This window comes from Chiloscyllium punctatum, unplaced genomic scaffold (assembly GCF_047496795.1).
Source record: "Chiloscyllium punctatum isolate Juve2018m unplaced genomic scaffold, sChiPun1.3 scaffold_198, whole genome shotgun sequence".
Lineage (NCBI taxonomy): Eukaryota > Metazoa > Chordata > Chondrichthyes > Orectolobiformes > Hemiscylliidae > Chiloscyllium > Chiloscyllium punctatum.
In genome coordinates this window covers 338,964-357,203 of record NW_027309932.1, presented here as the reverse complement: position 1 = coordinate 357,203, position 18,240 = coordinate 338,964, and positions in this window count along the sequence as shown.

Below are 18,240 nucleotides of genomic sequence, written 5' to 3'. Positions count from 1 at the left end.
GCGAGAGAATGTATCCAAAACCTCAGCTAATGTTCAGGGGAGGCAGGTTTGAATCCCGCCATCTGAAAAGGAGACATTTGAAATCAATAATTTTAAAAATAATAATTAACAATCCACAAATAAGTATGAAACCATTACTGATGTACAATAAATCCAAAAACTTGTCCTTTAGAGAAGGACATCTGCCCATCCTCACGTGGTCTGCACGACATCCCCACAGCAAAGTGTTTGCCTCTCAATTACCCTCTGAAATGGCCGAGCAAGTTACTCAGTTCAAGGGCTTCTAGGACTGGGCAAGAAAGGCTGGTCAGCCAGAGACTCACACATCCCATTCCTGATTTTTAAAAATATCTATTAGGATGATCCCCCTGGAACTGTGCTGGGACCAGTGTCCTGGCTAATCATGTCGGTAGGTTTATGGACAGGGCATTAAACTGACAGAGAGGATGCAGGTGAAAGGAGCTTTCCAAATCCAAAGGGAAAAGGTGAAGCAATGGAACAGCATGGGAATGTGGCTGAAGACAAGCAGAAAGGAACAGGATGGGACAGAGTTTAACTAAAATTGTACATCAGCGAATAGATTTGTGACAGAAAATTGTGGAAGGCAGTATATTATGTTTTTTTTTGAATGGACAACGTTGCTGCAATAAGGTCGATGGATTTGTGAGACAGAGATAAAAGATATTTAGACAACAGGGAGACATGAATACAGGGTGAACAAAATATTCAGTGGTTCGTAATCTTGTGCAATCTCAGGCAAAATGGGTAACGCTAACAATAATGGATACCAAAGGCATTACAGAGAAATCATTTGGCCGCAGATCATGAAGTAGAGTCAGTCTGAATGTAAATTCTGGCTACTACTTGCCAAAAACACAAGATGCAGAATAGTTTTAGCCACCGAACAGCATTTCATTGCTCATCACTGCATTCAACAGGAACTCATTGGAATTTTTTAACAAAGGCATTGTGATAATTTTGGAAAACGTAAATATTTGTATTATCAGGGACAATCACACGGACAGCATTGATATTGGAAGAGGAGTTCGGAGAATTTTTTTTTCAGTGTTTCTTTGAAAAACACATTGTGCAACTGTTAAGGGACATAACTATCGCAGAGCGACCGTGTAATGAAACTTAGTGAATGAGTAATGTCACCTGGAGAGATCCTTCGGGAAATTGTGATAAAGTGCAGTTTAAATAAACAAAGTTTTAAAGTGAAACACAGAAAGGACAAGCTACAAGTCGAAATAAAAATAGCCAATTATGTGTGTGTGAGAGGGGAACTGACCAAGATAAACAAGCTAAACAGACTGAAACATATGTCTGTAAATGAACAGTGGAAACCATTTGAAGGAACAATGCAAAATACTCAACAAAAGGACATTCCACTGAAACAGTAAAAACCTCAGCAAGAAATTCCCACTGATCCCTCACTCAGGACGAAAGGGATCATACTAGATTATGAGGCGAAGAGGATCACCAAAGAGTACTTAAAATCCTGAAGTGAGGGAGTGTTTTAGGAGTCAATGGTAATGGATTGCAATGGGTCTGCTCGCAGGAGGAGGGCTGTAGGAAGGGGAGCCACGGTCAGGGTTCATTGACACAATAGGAACAGGGAGAGGTGAAGGTGCTGGAGGTGGTGAGAGTGTCACAGAGAGTGGTCAGGGTGTTACAAAGCCAGGACGGATTGCTGCAGCTGGAGGGGTTTGCAGAGGTACGGAGGGACATCGGTATTTTTATATATTCATTCATGGGATGTGGGTGTCACTGCCTGGAACAACGGTCTTTGACCCCACTGCTAATTACCCAGAGGGTAGCTCAGAGTCAGCCATATTGCTGTGGGTCTGGAGTCACATGTCGGCCAGACCAGGTTAGAATATTTGATGTCCTTCCCTAAAGGAGGTGAGTGAACCAGATGAATTCTTCCCACTGATCAACAATGTTTTATGGTGGCCCCACCAATGTCTTTTCCAGCCACAACATGACATCCTTCTCCTACGCTTTGTGCTCTTCCGAATGGAGGTAACCACCCCAAATGTCTGCTTCACCAGCCTGTCTACATGTGACACCACTTACAAAGAACTATCTACCTGCATCCCTGGGTCTCTGACTGACAACACTACCCAGGGCCCGAACATTAACTGTACAAACCCACTCTGGTTTGTTTCACCAAAATGGAACACCTCACATTTATCTAATTAAACTCCATCTACTATTCTTCAGCCCACTACTCCAGTGTACTATTCGCCCTGTTGTATCATACGTAACGTTTTGCGCTGTCCACTTTACCAACAATTTCAGTATCACTCAAAAAACTTCCCACAAAACCAATATTCCCATCCAAACCATTTATCCAAATGACAAACAACAGTGGACCCACTTCACCGCTGGTCACATGTCTCTAGTCAGGAAGGCAACATGTCTCCCATCACCCTCTGTCTCCTACCATCAAGCCCAATTTTGTATCCAGTTGACTAGCTCCTCCTGAATGCCATATCCTTTTACATTGATCTGAGTTTATTACCCAGATTACCAGACAGAACGTAGAACACAGAACAGGACAGCACAAGACCCTTCGGCCATGATGCCATGCCCATCTTTTACCTGACTGTAAGATCAAACTCACTGACATACCATTCATTTTGCTATCATCCATGTACCTATCCAAGAGTCTGGTAAAAAGTCCTGTTCCACCCACTCACTACTCTCTGTGTAAAGTACTAATTCTGAAATCCCCCCTTACCTATCCTCCTATCACCCTACAATTATGACCCCTTGTACCATGGGATAAAGCGGTCTCTCACTGTTCACTCTATCGTTGCCTCACACCATTTTGTTCACCTCTAACAAATCACACCACACTCTTCTTTACTCCAATGAGAAAAGACTTGGCTCCCTCAACCTTTCTTTATCAGACATGCCCTCCAGTCCAGGCAGTATCCTGGTAAATCTTCTCTTTACAATCTCTAAAGCTTCCACATCCTTCCTGTAATGAAGGGAACAAAACTGAACACAATATTCTAATTGAGATCTAAACAGGACTGTATAGAGCTGCAGCATAACCTCATTGCTTTAAAACTCAATCCCCCAGCTAATGAAAGCCAATCCAACATATTCTTTCTTAACAACACTATCAGGTTGGTGGCAAATTTGAGGGATCTCTGCTCATGAAATCCAAGATCCATCTGTTCCTCCACACTATTCAGTATTCTGCCTTTACCCCTGTATTCTGCATTCAAGTCTCACCTTCCAAAATGCAGCACTTCACACTTTTCCAGATTTGACTTCATCTGCCACTTCTCAGCCCAGCTCTACATCCTGTCAATGCCCCATTGCAACCTCCAGCAGACATCCACACTATTCACCACTCCACCAACCTTCGTGTCATTGGCAACCTTACTTACCCACTCTTCCACTCACACATCCAAGTCATACATAAAATCACAAAGAGCAGAGATGTTTTGACCTCTCTCTGCAGAAAACCACTGGTCACGGAGCTCCAGGCTGAATGATTTCCATCTGTCATCACCCTCTGTCTTCTATGGGCCAGGAATTCTGTATCCAGGCAGGCAGGTTTCCCTGTATCCCATGCTCTGTACTTTCTCAATGAGCCATAAATGTGTTTTGTCACATTCTCAAAGGATTCAATAAGATTTGTGTGGTATGACCTATCCCTTACAAAGCCATAATGACATTCAATAATCAAACTATGGTTTTCCAAGGAATCATAAATCCTGGATCTCAGAGTCTCCAATAATCTGCACATCACAGACAGAAGACTGACAGGTCTGTGATTCCCAGGATTATCTCTATTCCCTTTCTTGAACAACGCATGGCTGATTCACCTAACCTGCACATCTTTGGGCTGTGGGTGGAAACTGGAGCACCTGTCGGTAACCCACGCAGACATGGAGAGAATGTGCTAACTCCACGCAGACAGTCGCCTGCGGCTGGAATTGAAATCGCGTCCCTCGTGCTGTGAGGCAGCAGTGCTAACCACTGAGCCACCGTGCTGCCCCATGTAACTCTCTAGAGCTTCTGATCCTTGGTTCCTCAAACTTAAGTTAGCTTCCTTCTTCCTATTGATTAGATGTTCTACATCCCTGGAACCTTGTCAAATGCTTTGCTGAAGTTCATGTAGACAACCCTGACTGCTCTGCCTTCATCGATCTCTTGGTCAACTCCTCGAAGAGTCAATCCGGTTTGTGAAACACGGTTTCCCACTCACAAAGCCATGCTGACTATCTCTAATCAGCCCTTGCCTTTCCAAATATATGTAGCTCATTTCTCTCAGAATCTCCTCCAACAACATACCAGTAGATCACTGGGCTGTGATTTCCTGGCTGCTCCCTGAAGCCTTAAAGTGATGGAACACCCTCCAGTCTTCCAGTAACTCATTGTGTATGTTGATAATATAAATATCTCTGTTAGGGACACTGCAATCTCTTCCCCAGATTCCCACAATATTCTAGGATCAAACTAACAAGTGACTGAGGATTGATCTACCTTTATTTATTTTAATATTGCAGCACTTTCTCTTCTCTGGTGAGGATTCTTTCCAAGACATCACTATTTATGTCCCCAACTTCCCGAGTTTCCATGTCTTTCTCCACAGTAAATTCTGACAACACTATTTCGTCTAATATCTCACCCACGTCCTGACAGTTAAGGTGCCCTATTCTCTAACAAGTTACTCTTTAGCCCTTATTGAAACTTGTGTAAAGGTTTCTGAAAATTCAAATAAACCGTTTCCTCGGTACAACCACTCCTACACCCGTATCTATTCTGCCATTTATATTCTCACCAATAAAAATAAAATCCAACATGCTCAAAAACATATTCTCTTTTTATTAAAAGCGTTTCTAAGGGTCCAGTTATTGTTCATTGACATATCCTTTCAAACATATTTCAGCTCCCGACCTACTATCAGGTTAACACTGTTTGGTTTCAGACTGGCAGCAGAAAGGGTTATGGGAGTTCGTGTTTATCAATCTGAAAAATGTAGCTTACAGGTTCAACAGGTAATAGATGTTTTGGGAATAAGGAGGGTCGTGGGGACTGAAGGAAATTATGGAGATAGGGAGTGATGTGGGGACTGTATGAGATTATGGACACAGAGAGTGCAGTGGTGACTGAAGGACATTATGGAGATAGGGAGTGATGTGGGGCCTGAAAGGGGCCAAAGAGATCTGCAGGGCTGTTGGGTCTGAAGGAGTTTGTACAGATCAGGAGGATCATGGGGATTGAAGGAGGTTACTCTGAATGGGAGGGTCATCGGGTCTGGATGAGAGTATGGAGATAGGGAGGGTCGTGGGGCCTTTTGGAGTTTATGGAGTTAGGGAGGTTTCTGGGGAATGGTTCAGGTTACATGATTAGGAAGAGTCGTGGGGACTGAAGGAGTTTATGGAGAGAGGGAGGGATGTGGGGACTGAAGGAGGTTATATGGATCGTAAATTTATAGAGAAGCACAGGAAAGAAGAGCAGGTATTGGCCATTTGACCACAGAGTCGGTCCCACCATTCAATATGATCACGACTGATCATTTAACCCAGTACAGTATTCCTGCTTTCACGCCTTAATCTGATATTATAGTGACTACTGGCATTTCGTGATACAGCGGGATGTAGTAACTGGGACGGGGGTGGGTGGGGGGATGGTGTCTTACGGAGATAGGGAGATAGGGAGGGATGTGGAAGCTGGGACAGGTGACAGATACAGGGTGGGTTTTAGGAATGGTAGGACTTTACATGGATTTTGGAGGAATGCAGGGATGGGACGTGATAACAATCACAGGGAGGATTTTGGGAGCTCGATCTGAGACGGGTCCAGCTGAGAACAGAAGGGAGTCAAACAGTCAGGACAGGCAGGGACAAGGGAGGACTAATAAATTAAACTGCATTTATTTCAATGCAAGTGGCCTAACAGGGAAGGCAGATTAACTCAGGGCATGGTTAGGAACATGGGACTGGGATCTCATAGCAATTACAGATACATGGCTCAGGGATGGGCAAGACTGGCAGCTTAATGTTCCAGGATACAAATCCTACAGGAAGGATAGAAAGGGAGGCAAGAGAGAAGGGGAGTGGCATTTTTGATAAGGGATAGCATTACAGCTGTGCTGAGGAAGGATATTCCCAGAAATACATCCAGGGAAGTTATTTGGGTGGAACTGAGAAATAAGAAAGGGATGATCAGCTTATTAGGATTGTATTACAGACCCCCCAATAGTCAAAATGAAATTGCCAAACAAAGTTGTAAGGAGATCTCAGCTATCTGTAAGAATAATAGGGTAGGTAAGGTAGGGGATTTTAACTTTCCAAACATTGACTGGGACTGCCATTGTGTTAAAGGTTTAGATGGAGAGGAATTTGTTAAGTGTGTACAAGACAATTTTCTGATTCAGTATGTGGATGTACCTACTAGAGAAGGTGCAAAACTTGACCTACTCTTAGGAAATAAGGCAGGGCAGGTGAGTGAGCTGTCAGTGGGGGAGCTCTTTGAGGCCAGCGACCATAATTCTATTTGTTTTAAAATAGTGATGGAAAAGAATAGACCAGATCTAAAAGTTGATGTTCTAAATGGGAGAAAGGCCAATTTTGACGGTATAAGGCAAGAACTTTTGAAAGCTGATTGGAGGCAGATGTTCGCAGCTAAAGGGACGGCTGGAAAATGGGAAGCCTTCAGAAATGAGGTAATGAGAATCCAGAGAACGTATATTCCTGTCAGGGTGAAAGGGAAGGTTGGTAATTATTGGGAATTCTGGATGACTAAAGAAATTGAGTGTTTGGTTCAGAAAAAGCAGGAAGCATATGTCAAGAATAGACAGGGTAGACCGAGTGCATCCTTAGAAGAGTATAAAGGAAGTAGGAGTATACTTAAGAGCGAAATCAGGAGGGCAAAACGCGGACATGAGATAGGTCTGACAAAGAGAATGAAGAAGAATGCAAAGGGTTTTTACAAATATATTAAAGGAAAAAAGGGTAACGAAGGAGAGAATAGGGCCTCACAAAGATCAGAAAGGCGGCCTTTGTGTGGAGCCGCAGAAAATGGGGGAGATACGAAATGAATATTTTGCATCAGTATTTACTGTAGAAATTCATATGGAAGATATAGACTGGAGGGAAATCGATGGTGACATCTTGCAAAATGTCCAGAGAAACAGAGGAGGAAGTGCTGGATGTCTTGAAACAGTAAAAGGAGAATAAACCCCCAGGAACTGATCAGGTGTACCCGAGAACTCTGTGGGAAGCTAGAGAAGTGATTGCTGGGCCTCGTGCTGAGATATTTGTATCATCAATAATCACAGGTGAGATGCCAGAAGACTGGAGGTTGGCAAAAGTGGTGCAACTGTTTAAGAAGGGTGGTAAAGACAAGCCAGGGAAGTATAGAGCGGTGAGCCTGAACTCAGTGGTGGGCAAGTTGATGGAGGGAATCCTGAGGGACAAAATGCACATGTATTTGGAAAGGCAAGGACTGATTAGGAATAGTTGACATGGCTTTGTGCGTGGGAAATCATGTCTCATAAACTTGATTGAGTTTTTTGACGACGTAACAAAGAAGATTGATGAAGGCAGAGTGATAGATGTGATCGATATGGACTTCAGTGAGGCATTCGACAAGGTCCCCCATGGGAGGCTGATTAGCAAGGTTAGAACTCATGGAATACAGGGAGAATTAACCATTTGGATACAGAACTGGCTCAAAGGTAAAAGACAGATAGTGGTGGTGGAGGGCTGTTTTTCAGACTGAAGGCCTGTGACCAGTGGAGTGTCACAAGGATCAGTGCTGGGCTCTCTACTTTTTGTCATTTACATAAATGATTTGGATGCGAGCATAAGAGGTATAGTTAGTAAGTTTATAGATGACACCAAAATTGGAGGTGTAGTGGACAGCGAAGAGGGTTACAACAGGATCTGGACCAGATGGGACAATGGGCTAACTGGCAGATGGAGTTTAATTCAGATAAATGCGATGTGCGGCATTTTGGGAAAGCAAGTCTTAGCAGGACATATACACGTAATGGTAAAGTCCTAGGGAGTGTTGCTGACCAAAGAGACCTTGGAGTGCAAGTTCATAGCTCCTTAAAAGTGGAATCGCAGATAGATAAAAGAGTGAAGGCGGCATTTGGTATGCTTTCCTTTATTGGTCAGAGTATTAAATACAGGAGATGGGAGGTCATGTTGCGGCTGTACAGCACATTGGTTTGGCCACTGTTGGAATATTTTGTGCAATTCCGGTCTCCTTCCTATCGGAAGAATTGTTGTGAAACTTGAAACAGTTCAGAAAAGATTTACAAGGATGTTGCCAGGGCTGGAGGATTTGAGCTACAGGGAGAGGCTGAACAGGCTGGGGTGGTTTTCCCTGGAGCTTCGGAGGCTGAGGGGTGACCTTACAGAGGTTTACAAAATTATGAGGGGCATGGATAGGATAGGATAAACAGACAAAGTCTTTTCCCTTGGGTCAGGGAGTCCAGAACTCGAGGGCATAGGTTTAGGGTGAGAGGGGAAAGATATCAAAGAGACCTAAGGGGCAATCTTTTCACGCAGAGTGTGGAACGTGTATGGAACGAGCTGCCAGAGGATGTGGTGGAGGCTGGGACAATTGCAACATTTAAGAGGCATTTGGATGGGTATATGAATGGGAATGGTTTGGAGGGATATGGGTCGGGTGCTGGGAGGTGGGACTAGATTGGGTTGGGATATCTGGTCGGCATGGACGGGTTGGACCGAAGGGTCTGTGTCCGTGCTGTACATCTCTAGGACTCTGTCACTCATTGAGGTTATAGAAATAAACTGTGTGGTCGCGTCTGGAGGAGATTTAAGGTATAAAGGTTTGTTGTTACCGAAGGAAATTACATCAATCGGGACCAGCAGAGTTTACAGAGACTGAGTGCGTTTTAGAGACAGGAAGAGTTCATAGTCATCATTAGAAATGCAGAAACTAATTTATGAGAGAAGCAGGGTCACTCTGCTTTGTGCCCAGAGACAAGGAGGAGTCTCACAGCTGGAGGAGGTTACTAAGGAAAAGAGCTTTTTTGTTGTCGTGACGGGAAGGTTACAGAGATCATGAAGGTAGTAGGAGGTCAAAACAGTCACAAAGACAGGGAGGGTTTTCAGGTCTGGAAAGGACTACACTGACCAGGATGGCTTAAGGAACTGAAGAGTTGTTTTTTTCCAGTAAAGGAGAGATGTGACAGAACCCGGGATTAAAGGCAAACGCAGAAACTTGGAGAGTTGTACTGATATGAGGAGCTTACAGGGATAAGCAGGATTGTAGGGGCTGATAGAGGTAGGGGAAGTGGTATCAATGAAACAGACAATGGAGAAATTGACAGACATAGGGAAGGTTCTGTGGAACAGATGAATTTACAGATAAGATGGTGATAATGAAGCCTGAGAATTTTCTCATGTTCCTTGCCCAGCATTGTTCTTACATCATGCCCTCAGGGTCTGAATTAAAATCCACTTACTCCTCCCCGTGCTGTTTACTGTGAGTGATCTGACCGGCTGCAGGATTTACTGAAGGCTCCAGATCTCTCTCTCCATCTCTCTCTGGCTGACCAACTGTCTTCAATGTGGTGATGGACGAGACAGGAATTGGGAATTCTGCTGAGTCAGGGACATCAGGAATACCGACAGGAGACAGAGAAATAGACAGAATGGGAAATTACACTGATGCAATGAATCTTACACATGGAGAATGGCATTGAATCCCACAGAGATCTGGAAATTCCTAATGTCCATTTCTGGCCTGTTCTGCTGCGTCCCTCTGGAGTGGAGAATTCTGTTAGCTCAGGATCTGGAGTAGCTGCAAAGAGTGAGAGACACTGACAGAGGCAGCAATTAGACCCAGAAGTAAGGGATATCACATGCAGAAAGACAGTGATATCAGCAGAGTGGAGGAATGTATCAGGATCACACAATGGTATCAACAGAAGTGGTTCTGACCAGTGAGCACTGCTACCAGTACACAGGGAAGACTGAGCTATTTTATTGGGATAGGCTCCCCAGGTATCAGGAATATGCAGTGTGCTATAAATGGACACAGATGAGGAGGGGGAAAGGTCTGAGGGGAATGGAAATTCCCAAGTCCAAAGAGGAAGGTTGAAATATTGGAACACCATGGAGATGTGGATGAAGACCAGCAGAAAGAAACAGTAAGGGACTGAGTTTAATTAAAATACTACATTGTCAAATAGATTTGTGACAGGAAATTATTGGTTAACATTAAGTAAATGCCATTTCTGCCCCTCACAATTCCTCACACACCAAAATGACATCACTTCCGCCCCTCACATCATCATTGATGTCACACACTCAGTGACTTCCATGCCCCCCCCTCGACTGCCGTGTTTGTCACCACTTCCGCCCCCACCAATGCCGCGCACTTGCATTCTGCTGACAAACCCCCAGGTCCCACCATCACAATCCCTACCCCAGAATCCGGAGGGGAACACCACCCCTGCTCATGACTCCATTCCCATCCCCCCTAACACCACACCCACTCCTGTTCCAGGCTCCGTCGCCTCGCCCAGCTCCACACCTACGCCAGGTCCCAGCTCCCAGTCCTGCCGAGTTTTCACCATTCCTCCTGACCTCCCCCTCACTGAGGATGAATGATCAATCCTCAGCAAAGACTTCACCTTTATCCCCCTCCGTGCACACATCAATTAATTTAATACACGCTGAGATATTGAACACTTCTTCTGACGCCTCCGAGCATACTTTTACAATCAAGACTCCCACCCACCTTTCAAGGACCCTTTTGCCCACCTCCAACATACTCCATCCACCAGGACACCCCGCGCTCGCCTATTACCTGTCTTCGATTTCTACATTTCCAACTTCCACCGAGACATCAACCGCCTCAACCTATCTACCCCCTCCCCCAATCCATCCTCTCACCCTCACAACGTGCAGCCCTCCACTTCCTCTGCCGACCTCACCATCAAACCAGCAGATAAAGGGGGTGCAGTGGTAGTCTGGTGCACTGACCTCTACACTGCTGAAGCCATGATGCCAACTCGAAGACACCTCCTCCTATCACCCCCTCTACCATGACCCACCTCCCATCACCAAACCGTCATCTCCCAGAGCATACAGAACCTCATCACCTCAGGAGGAGAACTCCCACCCACAGCTTCCAACCTCATTGTCCGGGATCCCCCACTGCCCGATTCTACCTCCTTCCCAAGATCCCCATAGTGTTAGGTAAGGGGTAAATGTAGATGTAGGGGTATGGGTGGGTTACGCTTCGGCGGGGCGGTGTGGACTTGTTGGGCCGAAGGGCCTGTTTCCACACTGTAAGTAATCTAATCTAATCTAATCCACAAGCCTGACCATCCTGACCGACCCATTCTCTCAGCATGCTCCTACCCCACCGAACTCATGTCTGCCTACCTCGACATTGCCCTCTCCCGCAGTCCAGGAATTACCCACATTCATTCGAGACACCATCCATACCCTCCACCTCCTCCAAGACTTCTGTTTTCCAGGCCCCCAACGCCTCATCTTCACCATGGATATCCAATCCCTCTACACCTCCATTCACCATGACCAGGACCTCCAAGCCCTCCGTTTCTTCATCTCCTGACGGCCACAACAGAACCCTTCCACCGACACTCTCATTCGTTTGTCTGAACTTGTCCTCACACTTAACAATTTTTCCTTCAAATCCTCCCACTTCCTCCAGACCAAAGGGGTAGCCATGGGCACCCGTATGGGCCCGAGCTATGCCTGTCCCTTTGTTGGTTATGTAGAACAGTCCATTTTCCGTAGTTACACCGGCACCACTCCCCACGTCTTCCTCCGCTACATTGATGACTGCATTGGCGCCACATCGTGCTTCCTTGAGGAGTTTGAGCAATTCATCAACTTCACCAACACATTCCACCCTGACCTTAAATTTACCTGGACCATCTCTGATACCTCCCTCCCCTTCCTGGACCTCTCCATCCCCATTAATGACAACCGACTTGACACCGACATTTTTTATGAACCTACCGACTCCCAAAGCTACCTAGATTACACCTCTTCCCAGACTACCGCCTGGAAATTTGCCAACCCGTATTCCCAATTCCTCCGCCTCCGCCATACTTGTTCCCAGGAGGGCCAGTTCCACCACAGAACACACCAGATGGACTCCTTCTTTAGAGATCGCAATTTCCCTTCCCACGTGGTTAAAGATGCCCTCCAACGCATCTCGTCCACATCCCACACCTCCGCACTCAGACCCCACCCCTCCAACCGTAACAAGGACAGAACGCCCCTGGTGCTCACATTCCACCCTACCAACCTTCGCATAAACCAAATCATCCGCCGACATTTCCGCCACCTCCAAACAGACCCTACCACCAGGGATAGATTTCCAACCCCACCCCTTTCTGCCTTCCGCAAAGACCGTTCCCTGAGTGACTACCTGGTCAGGTCCACGCCCCCCAAAAACCCACCCTCCCTTCCTGGCACCTTCCCCTGCCACTGCAGAAATTGCAAAACCTTCGCCCACACCTCTCCCCTCACCACCATCCAAGGCCGCAAAGGAGCCTTCCACATCCAATGTTTTACCTGCACATCCACCAATATCATTTATTGTATCCGTTGCTCCCTATGCGCTCTCCTCTACATTGGTGAAACTGGACACAATCCGAGCAGAGCACTTTAGGGAACATCTCTGGTACACCCGCACCAATCAACCCCACTGCCCTGTGGCCCAACATTTCAATGCCCCCTCCCACTCTGCTGAGGACATGCAGGTCCTGGGCTTCCTCCACCGCTGCTTCGTCACCACCTGACACCTGGAAGAAGAATGTCTCACCTTCCGCCTCGGAACACTTCAACCCCAGGGCAACAATGTGGACTTCACCAGTTTCCTCATTTCCCCTTCCCACACCTCACACCCCACCTCCAGCCTTCCAGCTCAGCCTCCCATGACTTGTCCTAACAGCCTATCTCCCTTCCCACCTATCCACTCCACCCTCCTCCCTGACCTATCACCCCCATCCCCACCCCCATTCACCCAATGTACTCTTTGCTACCTTCCCCCATCCTCCACTCTGACCAATTATCTTCTTCCCCACCCCATTCACCTATTATACTCTATGCTACTTTCTCCCTATCCCCACCCCCCTCTCATTTACCTCCCAACTCTGCAGGCTCCCGGCCTCTATTCCTGATGAAGGGCTTTTGCCCGAAACGTCGATTTTCCTGCTCCTCGGATGCTGCCTGACCTGCCGTGCTTTTCCAGCACCACTCTAATCTAGACTCTGGTTTCCAGCATCTGCAGTCCTTGTGTTTACATTATTGGAGAAGAAGGCAACCGAGATAAAGCATGTTGTTAACACTGAACCAAGTTACAGGGATAAGGAAGGTCGTCTGGAATGCAGCACAATTCAAATATGTGGACGGACTATCGGGAAGGGAGGAGGTTACAGCGATAGGATCTGTTACAAGAATTAAAAATTATTGAAGACACTGGACCACAAGACATGCCATAGATACACTGTTGTAGAGTCGTGAGTTTTAATATAACAGAACTTACATTGGTGTGGTGATTGAGCCTGGGGTGTGTGTGTGCACTGTGCTCCGCTCCAGCATTGTACTATGTCATGTTGTGTTAACAGATGGTTGGATCCCTCTCATTGTTCTTTGCTCTGTGCACTGTGGGTGACCTTACTTCACTACTGGATTTATTGAAGGCTCCAGATCTCCTTTCCCTTTGTCTCTCTCTGGCAGACCAACTGCATTCAATGAGGTGATGGACGATCCACCCAGCAGCTGGGAAGGCTATTGAGTCAGGACTTTCCTGAGTACCTACAGGAGACAGAGAAATAGACAGAATGTGAAGTTAAACATATGCAGTGAGGGTTACACATGGAGAATGGCACTGAGTTCCACAGAGATCTGGAAAATGGAGCGATATGAAGAAATAGTCCCACATTGCTGGAAGATGTCAGGATCACACAATTGTGTGGGAAGAATGGGTTTAGCTTCATGATGCCCTGGTATCAGTGCTCAGGGATGAGCACCCAGTGAGCAGGTGAAGTAATGGCCTAGTGATATTATTGCGAGAGAATGTATCCAAAACCTCAGCTAATGTTCAGGGGAGGCAGGTTTGAATCCCGCCATCTGAAAAGGAGACATTTGAAATCAATAATTTTAAAAATAATAATTAACAATCCACAAATAAGTATGAAACCATTACTGATGTACAATAAATCCAAAAACTTGTCCTTTAGAGAAGGACATCTGCCCATCCTCACGTGGTCTGCACGACATCCCCACAGCAAAGTGTTTGCCTCTCAATTACCCTCTGAAATGGCCGAGCAAGTTACTCAGTTCAAGGGCTTCTAGGACTGGGCAAGAAAGGCTGGTCAGCCAGAGACTCACACATCCCATTCCTGATTTTTAAAAATATCTATTAGGATGATCCCCCTGGAACTGTGCTGGGACCAGTGTCCTGGCTAATCATGTCGGTAGGTTTATGGACAGGGCATTAAACTGACAGAGAGGATGCAGGTGAAAGGAGCTTTCCAAATCCAAAGGGAAAAGGTGAAGCAATGGAACAGCATGGGAATGTGGCTGAAGACAAGCAGAAAGGAACAGGATGGGACAGAGTTTAACTAAAATTGTACATCAGCGAATAGATTTGTGACAGAAAATTGTGGAAGGCAGTATATTATGTTTTTTTTTGAATGGACAACGTTGCTGCAATAAGGTCGATGGATTTGTGAGACAGAGATAAAAGATATTTAGACAACAGGGAGACATGAATACAGGGTGAACAAAATATTCAGTGGTTCGTAATCTTGTGCAATCTCAGGCAAAATGGGTAACGCTAACAATAATGGATACCAAAGGCATTACAGAGAAATCATTTGGCCGCAGATCATGAAGTAGAGTCAGTCTGAATGTAAATTCTGGCTACTACTTGCCAAAAACACAAGATGCAGAATAGTTTTAGCCACCGAACAGCATTTCATTGCTCATCACTGCATTCAACAGGAACTCATTGGAATTTTTTAACAAAGGCATTGTGATAATTTTGGAAAACGTAAATATTTGTATTATCAGGGACAATCACACGGACAGCATTGATATTGGAAGAGGAGTTCGGAGAATTTTTTTTTCAGTGTTTCTTTGAAAAACACATTGTGCAACTGTTAAGGGACATAACTATCGCAGAGCGACCGTGTAATGAAACTTAGTGAATGAGTAATGTCACCTGGAGAGATCCTTCGGGAAATTGTGATAAAGTGCAGTTTAAATAAACAAAGTTTTAAAGTGAAACACAGAAAGGACAAGCTACAAGTCGAAATAAAAATAGCCAATTATGTGTGTGTGAGAGGGGAACTGACCAAGATAAACAAGCTAAACAGACTGAAACATATGTCTGTAAATGAACAGTGGAAACCATTTGAAGGAACAATGCAAAATACTCAACAAAAGGACATTCCACTGAAACAGTAAAAACCTCAGCAAGAAATTCCCACTGATCCCTCACTCAGGACGAAAGGGATCATACTAGATTATGAGGCGAAGAGGATCACCAAAGAGTACTTAAAATCCTGAAGTGAGGGAGTGTTTTAGGAGTCAATGGTAATGGATTGCAATGGGTCTGCTCGCAGGAGGAGGGCTGTAGGAAGGGGAGCCACGGTCAGGGTTCATTGACACAATAGGAACAGGGAGAGGTGAAGGTGCTGGAGGTGGTGAGAGTGTCACAGAGAGTGGTCAGGGTGTTACAAAGCCAGGACGGATTGCTGCAGCTGGAGGGGTTTGCAGAGGTACGGAGGGACATCGGTATTTTTATATATTCATTCATGGGATGTGGGTGTCACTGCCTGGAACAACGGTCTTTGACCCCACTGCTAATTACCCAGAGGGTAGCTCAGAGTCAGCCATATTGCTGTGGGTCTGGAGTCACATGTCGGCCAGACCAGGTTAGAATATTTGATGTCCTTCCCTAAAGGAGGTGAGTGAACCAGATGAATTCTTCCCACTGATCAACAATGTTTTATGGTGGCCCCACCAATGTCTTTTCCAGCCACAACATGACATCCTTCTCCTACGCTTTGTGCTCTTCCGAATGGAGGTAACCACCCCAAATGTCTGCTTCACCAGCCTGTCTACATGTGACACCACTTACAAAGAACTATCTACCTGCATCCCTGGGTCTCTGACTGACAACACTACCCAGGGCCCGAACATTAACTGTACAAACCCACTCTGGTTTGTTTCACCAAAATGGAACACCTCACATTTATCTAATTAAACTCCATCTACTATTCTTCAGCCCACTACTCCAGTGTACTATTCGCCCTGTTGTATCATACGTAACGTTTTGCGCTGTCCACTTTACCAACAATTTCAGTATCACTCAAAAAACTTCCCACAAAACCAATATTCCCATCCAAACCATTTATCCAAATGACAAACAACAGTGGACCCACTTCACCGCTGGTCACATGTCTCTAGTCAGGAAGGCAACATGTCTCCCATCACCCTCTGTCTCCTACCATCAAGCCCAATTTTGTATCCAGTTGACTAGCTCCTCCTGAATGCCATATCCTTTTACATTGATCTGAGTTTATTACCCAGATTACCAGACAGAACGTAGAACACAGAACAGGACAGCACAAGACCCTTCGGCCATGATGCCATGCCCATCTTTTACCTGACTGTAAGATCAAACTCACTGACATACCATTCATTTTGCTATCATCCATGTACCTATCCAAGAGTCTGGTAAAAAGTCCTGTTCCACCCACTCACTACTCTCTGTGTAAAGTACTAATTCTGAAATCCCCCCTTACCTATCCTCCTATCACCCTACAATTATGACCCCTTGTACCATGGGATAAAGCGGTCTCTCACTGTTCACTCTATCGTTGCCTCACACCATTTTGTTCACCTCTAACAAATCACACCACACTCTTCTTTACTCCAATGAGAAAAGACTTGGCTCCCTCAACCTTTCTTTATCAGACATGCCCTCCAGTCCAGGCAGTATCCTGGTAAATCTTCTCTTTACAATCTCTAAAGCTTCCACATCCTTCCTGTAATGAAGGGAACAAAACTGAACACAATATTCTAATTGAGATCTAAACAGGACTGTATAGAGCTGCAGCATAACCTCATTGCTTTAAAACTCAATCCCCCAGCTAATGAAAGCCAATCCAACATATTCTTTCTTAACAACACTATCAGGTTGGTGGCAAATTTGAGGGATCTCTGCTCATGAAATCCAAGATCCATCTGTTCCTCCACACTATTCAGTATTCTGCCTTTACCCCTGTATTCTGCATTCAAGTCTCACCTTCCAAAATGCAGCACTTCACACTTTTCCAGATTTGACTTCATCTGCCACTTCTCAGCCCAGCTCTACATCCTGTCAATGCCCCATTGCAACCTCCAGCAGACATCCACACTATTCACCACTCCACCAACCTTCGTGTCATTGGCAACCTTACTTACCCACTCTTCCACTCACACATCCAAGTCATACATAAAATCACAAAGAGCAGAGATGTTTTGACCTCTCTCTGCAGAAAACCACTGGTCACGGAGCTCCAGGCTGAATGATTTCCATCTGTCATCACCCTCTGTCTTCTATGGGCCAGGAATTCTGTATCCAGGCAGGCAGGTTTCCCTGTATCCCATGCTCTGTACTTTCTCAATGAGCCATAAATGTGTTTTGTCACATTCTCAAAGGATTCAATAAGATTTGTGTGGTATGACCTATCCCTTACAAAGCCATAATGACATTCAATAATCAAACTATGGTTTTCCAAGGAATCATAAATCCTGGATCTCAGAGTCTCCAATAATCTGCACATCACAGACAGAAGACTGACAGGTCTGTGATTCCCAGGATTATCTCTATTCCCTTTCTTGAACAACGCATGGCTGATTCACCTAACCTGCACATCTTTGGGCTGTGGGTGGAAACTGGAGCACCTGTCGGTAACCCACGCAGACATGGAGAGAATGTGCTAACTCCACGCAGACAGTCGCCTGCGGCTGGAATTGAAATCGCGTCCCTCGTGCTGTGAGGCAGCAGTGCTAACCACTGAGCCACCGTGCTGCCCCATGTAACTCTCTAGAGCTTCTGATCCTTGGTTCCTCAAACTTAAGTTAGCTTCCTTCTTCCTATTGATTAGATGTTCTACATCCCTGGAACCTTGTCAAATGCTTTGCTGAAGTTCATGTAGACAACCCTGACTGCTCTGCCTTCATCGATCTC